The sequence below is a fragment of the Lepidochelys kempii genome, chromosome 15 (genome assembly GCF_965140285.1).
Source record: "Lepidochelys kempii isolate rLepKem1 chromosome 15, rLepKem1.hap1, whole genome shotgun sequence".
Classification (NCBI taxonomy): domain Eukaryota; kingdom Metazoa; phylum Chordata; order Testudines; family Cheloniidae; genus Lepidochelys; species Lepidochelys kempii.
In genome coordinates this window covers 6,814,547-6,822,919 of record NC_136394.1, presented here as the reverse complement: position 1 = coordinate 6,822,919, position 8,373 = coordinate 6,814,547, and the positions used below count along the sequence as shown (strand labels likewise).

At 46.6% G+C, this 8,373-nt stretch overlaps 1 protein-coding gene across 5 annotated transcripts in view; it reads left to right on the top strand.

The window, feature by feature from the left end:
• RBM19 (RNA binding motif protein 19) overlaps positions 1 to 8,373 on the top strand; it is a 143,951-nt gene that overhangs the window by 110,632 nt on the left and 24,946 nt on the right. Inside the window, exon 25 of one of the 5 annotated variants that reach the window (XM_073313161.2) lies at positions 737 to 6,825. The exons of the other annotated variants lie outside the window; for them this stretch is intronic. The gene's annotated coding sequence lies outside the window, so the exon portion shown is untranslated. Of the gene's footprint in view, positions 1 to 736; positions 6,826 to 8,373 lie in introns of those variants that run through there. 5 annotated transcript variants of the gene reach the window in all.

Here is an 8,373-nt window from a genome sequence, read left to right as displayed (position 1 = left end):
ATTTTGCACTGCCTTCTTCCTTTGACTGGTAAGCTACTTAGAGTGTCTTGTTCATGCTGCCTTGAGTGGTAATTGGCACTGCTCCCTCTTGTGCTGTGCAGCTCATGTCTTCTCCTTACAGTTCCATGGCGTGGGGCGCCAGGAGGGGACACAGTCTCGAAGGCTCTAGGGAGGATGGAACAGCTTCTGTGGAAACTGTTGCAGGCGAATAAATAAGAAGCCAGGCCTGCTGCACCCTTCTGTGCCTGTGATCGCAGGTTATAGCTCCCTTTCCACCTCATTCCTGAGCCCCCGCAGCGAATCCTGCTCACCCAGCGCTAGTGCCCGCAACCAGTGGCTCTCGTGCAAGGAGAGTGGCTGCAGGAGAGTGGCTGATACAGATTTTTTAGTGCATTTGCTTGTGGTGTGGGGGACAGCTTCAGCTGGCACATTTCACCCTTAGGGTGAATTCCAGCCTTCCCCTGCACATCTTCGGGTTTAACTTAATATTCTATACACAGAGTTGTTTTTTTGGTTACTGAGTTTCCAGGAGTAAATGTATTTTTGGATATTTTTTTAATTGGGTGGATTTCTCGTAAACTCCTCTTCAGGACAGGTGGCTAGACGTGGCTGCATTTTCACCACCTACGTGTGCAGACATGCGCGAGGCAGCGTTTTAAATTGTTGCACCAATCAGAAATTTGTGTGTGTATTTAATGCAATAACTTTCATTTCTTCCTTAATGATGTGTCAGCAGGGCTCCCACTGTAGGTGCACTGGCCCCTCAGGCACTTGATCGGATGTTGTGGAGGAGCAGCGTCCATCAGGGCTGCACACGTGCCCTATGCCACCTCATGCTCCCATGTGAGGGCTTGAAGAGCTGAGAGCTCATGGTCCCTCTGTTCTCTGACTGCCCTCGACAGCGACATGGATCCTGGCGACTGTCCGACCCACTGCTCTTTCGTGAGCTTCAAACTCATTAGTTTTGTGAAGAGTCTTTCATCACTTTCCTCTGTTGTTAATTCTTTGAAACGGGACGTTCCAAAACTAAAAAGATCAGGAGACAGCTACTCGTGCACAGCAGGGCAGGGTGCTTCATGCTAACTGCCATGATGGACTCCAAGCCTTCAGGGTTTGGGCCCTACCCGACCTACAATGGACTCATCCCTCTCGTCGATGGGCACAGCTGATGCCCCTGTCTGTCTGGGGGAGGGTCAGATCCTTGGTAGGTGCTTGGTGTGCAAATCATTCTTGTAAAGGATTCGTGTGCCCAGGGACACATGGCTCAGACTTCACCTGCTCAAGCAGTTGATGCATGTCACCTCACCCCGGAGGAGATATCCGCCTCCGAGGAACCCATGGGGTGACGCTCAGCAAGTTCTTCTCTGAGCAGACACCGCATCCTGGGGTCTAGCAGTGAGAAGGGCAGGAAGAAAACCCCATCAAAATCAGCACTGATGACATCGACGCTGATCACCCGGCACTGGGGCCATCGATGCAGCTGAGTCCGGCAGCCACCTCAGCATGTACATGATGCCACTTGCCAGGCTTTACCTACATGCCCTCCAGCACTGGTTCAGGGCAGTCTATTCTCCGGTGAAACACCTGATAGACGAGAAGGCGATAGTAGTGTATCATGTCACTTGGAGCTGCCTGACACCCTCAAACGCTTGAAAAGGGTTCCCCTTCTCAGTCCTCTCCCCAGCAAGGATCTTGATCACAGATGTGTCAGGGACAGGATGGAGAGCTCACTTGCATCACCTGTAGCTCTGAGTCGCTTGGTTCCCAAGCAACAGGGGGCTGCATGTGTACGTCCCAGAACCCAGCCATCAGAGTGGCCCGTGTGCCGTTTCTGCCTCTTCTCCAGAACTCCGTCGTGGTGATCTTCGCAAACAGCCTGATGACCATGTGCTAGATAAACAAGCAAGGGGGTGCCCACTCCTCATCCCTCTGCCTCAAAGCCATCTATTTGTGGAACAGGTGCCATCAGAACAGGGTAACACCAGTGGCCCATCACCTCCCAGGAATCAGACTTGTGAGCAGGCAGTTAGTGACCAACACATATTGCACATTGTCATTGCACAGATCCATCACAAATTGACTTCCAACAGTGGAGACCCCCTGAGACAGACTTGTTCGCCACCAAGAGCAACACACATTGTCTGAACTTTGGCTCCGAAAGAGGCCTGAGTTATTCCGAATTTCTTCCTCCTGCAGTGGAACCAAGAGTGTCTGTCTTCCAATTCCCCTGATTCCCAGAGTGACTTCCAGAATCAAAAGAGGCAAAGCCATGACCCTGAGTTGTTTTCTCTGATGGTAAAGCAAAACCCAACAAAGAAGTGAGCTCGGACTGGGTACAATTTTCAAAATGGCTGAAGTTCCATTAACTTAAGTTGAAAATTAGGCTCCTAAGTCATCTGTGTGCTTTTGAAAATGTTACCTGCCCTGTTTACTGTGTGTGTAGAACAGGTCAGGAAAGGCATCTGCTCATAAACTTCTTGAGGTTACCCAGGGGTCACGGGATGACGAAGGCCAATTAGGGCATCTACTCTCCTTGCCAATCCTGGGATGCTCCCTAGTTTTCAGTTGCTTTTCCTTGTCTAGTTTTAGTATGTCTAAGGAAAGGGTCATCGTCCCGTCCCCCCCCCCCCCCACACACACACATACCCTCTTTCAGTCTTAGCTGTGTCCTCAGAACTAGGCCCTTGTGTGCGCAGATAGTCAGCCAGCTCTCAGTGGCATGTGTTTTGTGTGCGATGTATATTAGTGTGCAAGAGGCTGTTTTTCTCTGTGATAGCTGTCTATTGTTGCGAGACGTTTACCAATACGCCTAGCAGTGGGATGCTCATAACCTTACTTATTATTGGACTTTTGTTAAACCCACAACACCGGTGGCCTCCTGAATAGTGACTCAAAACACATCTGGGCCTACAGCTGACCAATAACCTTTCTAATATATCTGCCTTCCCAGGCTCCCGTTTGTGACGGAAGCACACACAGCATCAGGGCTCTGCTGATGAAAGGAAAGGTGGCTACATGACCACAGGAATAATCCAAGCTGGGTTAAATAACTGTCTGCTCCATGCCGTGCGTCTGGAATAAGTACAGGGCCTTGAGATACCATTTGTCCTTTTGGAATGGCTCTAATATAAGGATGCCTCCAGATGCATCTGTTGTTAACACCTCCCTCTTGAGAAGGGAGCAAGAGGAGAGACGTGGGGGTGGGGAGGGAGCAGCGTGAGGGGAAAGGATGGTGAGCATTGGTTACAGCTGGGAATAGAGCCTGACAACAATAGACACAGAGCTCTCCCCATGTACCTCTGGCCTGATCCATAGCATTCTGCCGTTCCAGTCCTTTGTGGGCACAGGGAACAAAGGTTCTACCATCATCCCTTTAATGTTGTCTGCAGCTCCCTGCTGTTCCAGTCATGCTGAACTGGACCTTGAAGTACCTACATGGGGAACAAGTATTTAATAATGGGCTCTTCAAATAGCAGCGAAAAGTCAAATATGATCCAGGGGTTGGAAATGGAAGCTTGACAAATTCAGACTGGAAATAAGGGGTCAACTTTTAACGATGAGGGTAATTAACCACTGGAGTAATTTTACCAAGGGTCGTGGTGGATTCTCTATCACTGGCAATTTTTACAATCAAGATGGGATGTTCTTCTAAAAGCTCTACTCTAGGAATTATTATGGGGCAGTTCTCTGGCCGGTGTTACAAAGGAAGTCAGACTAGATGATCACAGTGGTCCCTTCTGGCCTTGGAATTTATGAATCTCTTAACTGCATTGGTAGTTTTGTTACTTCACCATTTGGTAACAGGCAAACTCACGTTTGCTTGACACCCAAGCCCAAGATTTAGGTTCATCTCTGCAGTGGAGAAAGACTAGACCACTAAATGGCACTTCAGCCCTTATGGTGTTTTGCACTGTGCAAACATGGATTCTCCCAACCCTCTTAAGAGGCAGGATGGACATTGTCCTCATGTTGCAGGTTGGTAAACTGAGGCACAGAAAGGTTAAAGTGGTGTGTCAGCTTGTCAGTAAAAGGGATGGGGTTAGACTGATCGGAAGCTCTTTGAGGCAGGGGCACCGTTTTCTTGCTCTGGATTTGTACAGGCTCCTGGCACAATGGGATCTGGACCATGACAGGACTCCTAAGAGCTACAAAGATATCATTGTGGCATTCCTGTCTTGTGCTCAGTCTGTGGTACCTTTATCAACTATGCTTTGGGGAGGGAAAACCAAACAGTAAGGCCTATTATTGATCTCCAGTAGCTGTGAGGTCATTGAGATTATGATGATTTCATGGCATGAAATTGAGAAGACAGGCTGGGTAGAGATGCATCTTTTGATGGGGAAGTTTCCAGTTGGCTTGTGTGGATGGAATTTGCATATTTGGAATTGAGAACCAGAAGGCTGGGTGTGGGTGGGTGGAAATCATGTAAAAGATAAGTCGAAATTCTGGTTCATTTTAAACTATTTTTAAAAGGTATGTAGAAAATGATGAGGGAGCGAGTAGAGGAGTGGAAAGACGACAAATACTTGATATCCATTCTACCCTGATGACAACTGGTGAGGGGTCAGAATGGGGATTCTGACTCCAGTCTTTTTAAAGCACACGTGGAAGACAACTTAAGCAAGGCTTGATGGGGTTGTGGGTTTGTTGGGTTTCCTTCCCCCCCTTCTTTTCTTATTGTCTTTTATGGCAGGGCAGATTTCTTACTGAGCGTCTCTGTGCTCTGTAGCAGCAACGAAAAGGATTAGCGCAAGCAGAGCATGTAGGCTTTAGAGAACAGAGCAGAGTTTGGTTTCAACATCTAATTCAATTTGTTCTGCCGAGATTGAAATATGAAATGGTTGCCAGTCAAACATTCAAAGGCGCAGGGGACGGGGGGAAGGGAGCCTTCCCGCATTTAAATTTTAATGAAAATTAATTTAACCCTTTGATATGTTTTAAAACATGTTATTCCCCATTGGTGTACAGGCTTTTCCTCTTTGAAAGTAATGAAGACTTTCTTTTCCCTTAATGATACTTATCTCATTCAGCAGTTGGCATTGGCCAATTTTTCAGACAATTTAGTTTCAAATAAATCTCTTTAATGTTGGTGGGGGAAGCTTTTACATGTATGTACATATATAATATATGTATGTGTGCATTGTTATGGAGGTGCTGATCACAGCTACACAGTTTTGTGTGTGTGTGTGTGAGAGAATATTATGAGAATATATATGAGCTAATCACAGCTCCATGGTACAATTTGAGTTGATTTTTACTCTTCGAGCAAGGATTCAACTTCTTTGTTATGTACAAAGAACACCATGAAGCCTGTCCCTGAAATTACAGCACTTACTCAAAAGGGATTTTCTGACAACATACAAGTATATCCATTAATTAGTTTGAATTGAAATGAAATTGTAAATGGGTCCTTTAAGAAATGTAGCACCCATCGTAAGACCTCTTTTGGTCTCAGATGAACCTAATGATGGAATAATACAAACTCTTCACTTTCCTTATAGTTAATTCACCCAATATCGATTTTTAGCCTTACATGCATTCTCAACATGACCTCCATCTTAATGTGTTTATTTTGGCTGGGAATTATTAGTATTATTTATTCTTTGTTTTATGGTAGTAACCAGTAGCCCCCGTCATGGATCACAAAACAAATAAATATATATTTAAATTTAAATGTCTATGAGATGCTCCATTGGTGTCAGTTGCCATAGGTCCATTGAATTCTGCTGATTTACACCAGCTAAGAATCCAGCTCAGTTGTGTGTTGGGAAGAAGAGAACTATAGACCAAAGACCACAGGGAGGGCGGAGAGAACAGGGACAGGGCTGTATTAGAATGTAGCCTTTTTACTGGGTTAGATAAAGTAATATGGTTTAGCGTAACTTTAACGCATAGCTGTCCATTGCCAAAGGCCTCAGTGGCAGCAGTACCTACTAAGGGACAACAACAATACCAGTGTAATACAGACAGTAATAAACATATCAGGCGAAATGTTCAACAGTGATTTTGAGTGCCCCTATTTTTGGGACATCTTAAAGGATTAGGAATTTTAGAGGGCAGGTGCTCAGCACTTCCTGAAAATCAACATACATTGGGCATCCAAAATCACTAGCCACTTTTGGAAAATCTTGGCCGGGGTCTGTGGCGTTTCTCTGATCCATCCCATACCCCAGACAGAAATGAAACCACAGGGTATAGCCTCCAATCTGCTTGCAGATGTTAAACCAGCATCCAGGCCTGCTGTGGTGTTGTTTCACACATTGCATCCTTGTGTGACGAAGTGGGGTTTTATTCATCTTGTTATGTTGCAAGCGAGTCTTACTGTCCTATACTAATCCTGTGGGTACCTCAGTTTCCCTGTGTATTGCACCAATATTTTGGTGGTGGGAACTGGGTGTGTGATTTTTGCTGAGGCCCTCGGGGCAGGTGAGGCTGTCCAGCTGTCTGCACATAGGCTATGCCAGTGCCCTTCATAACCTGAGACCAGGGAGGGGGATGCGACCAGGTGACACCTTTTGCCCGGGAAGCAGGACAAAGACAAGGAGGGGGGGCAATGGGCATGTCAGAGGTCGGGTGGCTGGAAACGGAGCAGTCTGCTTGGGGGGGACGGGAAGAGGGGGAGTCCAGGGCACAGGACTCCCCAAGTTGGACTTGGCTGAAAGTCATTGATTTCTGTGCTAACTAGTTCTGTTCTACACTGTGTTCCTGTCAGCTTATAAACCTGTTTCACTGGCTGGCTGAGCGTCACTGCAGAGTTGGGGTGCATGGCCCTTTGGTTTCCCCAGGAGCCCTGCCCAGGCGGACTCGCTGCGGGAAACACACAGTGAGGAAGGGGATGCTGAATGCTCCGAGGTCAGACCCAGGAAGGGTCAAAGCTGTGTAAGCTTCTTGCCCTGGCGACAGTCTGCTCAGAGAGAGGAGGCTCCCCCAGAGTCCTGACTGGCTTCATATGGAGTAGTTCCAGAGCTTCACCCGGTGACTCTGTGACACCTTGTATTGCTGCCTACTCAGGAAAGCTTGATGATCTCTGTGTGTGTTTGTGTCCCTTTGCATCACTCTGGTACCTAGGTCCAGGTGATTTCTTCCTGTCTCTACTGGATTTGCCCTGGCTGGTGAATACATTGTGGGTTTTGGCTGCTCTGGGCTCTATTCCAGCTGTACCTTTACAGAAGGGAGAACCTGATAACCCAGCATCTGTTTGGCTAATTGAATAAAGGCCTTTGACCTACCGGGGCAAAATCCACACCAGTGGAGGACTGTGTCATCCCTGCCTTGCTGTAGTAGCTCCCACCTGGGCCGCTTACAAACAGCCTTCCAGCATGCAAGCCACCCCCTGAGTGTCTATGTGTAATTGCAGCTTTGCCAGTTATACCCTGCCTCTTACCAGCCTTGGTTATACCAGCACAACCCTAGTCCCGGATCTTCTCCCAGAAATGTATGCCCTGGACTACCCAGTCCTCTCCTGGACAGTGCAAATATTTTAAGTCTGTTTTTCCTTTAAGACAATCATATACCAGCTTATTATCTTAAAGAGAGTTACCCAGACAGTTCAACTTAAAACCACGGGATTAGATAAAACAGCAAAAGAAGTTTATTAACTACACACAAAGATTTTAAGTGAGTACAAGTCATGAGGCATAAAAGTCAGAAATGGTTACAAGAAAAATAAAGATAAAAGGCTTTTTAGTATCTACTTAAAAAACTATCTCATTTCCAAAGCAAACTGTCTCACTGCAGGCTCCAGCAGATTACTGACCAAATTTACAGGTCAGGACTCCTCTCCCAGAGTCCCAGGGCCATTTCCTTTTGTCGTCTTAGATGCAGAGAATGAGGTGGGCAGGGAGAGAAAGAGGGGTGGCTTGGTGTGTTTGCCTCTTCTTTTTATAGTTTCCATCCCCCTTTTGAAAAACATTTCCATCTGGGAACTAGGAGACAGAGTCTTAGTGGAAGGATGTTCCCTGCTGGTTTTTTTTTCCCCCTGTCTGAGCTTCCTTTGTTTTGCCTTCCTGCTTGATGACTCTGTTTACTGCTTAAATGCAAATTAAGGCAAACGTGCACTCTTTTGTTCAAGACAGGCCTTTTGGACCAGTTTGGTGCTATGCGGAGCTTGAACACGCACTCTTAGCATCATACTGGGGAATCTTATAACTTCACGTAGTGTTGCCACACATATTTGATCAGGACAATACTGAGCAGCAAATTATGAGTTTTCAAATGAAACCTTACAAGACATACCTTGTACAAAGATTCTGTCACAAGACCCTACCTACATCTCGAGGCTGAATTCAAAGAAGAAACCAGCATGGTGAACGTTGTTTCCCAGCCCTTTGGTGGAGATGAAAGAAGAACTCACATCTTGCCAGGTTGTTGCGG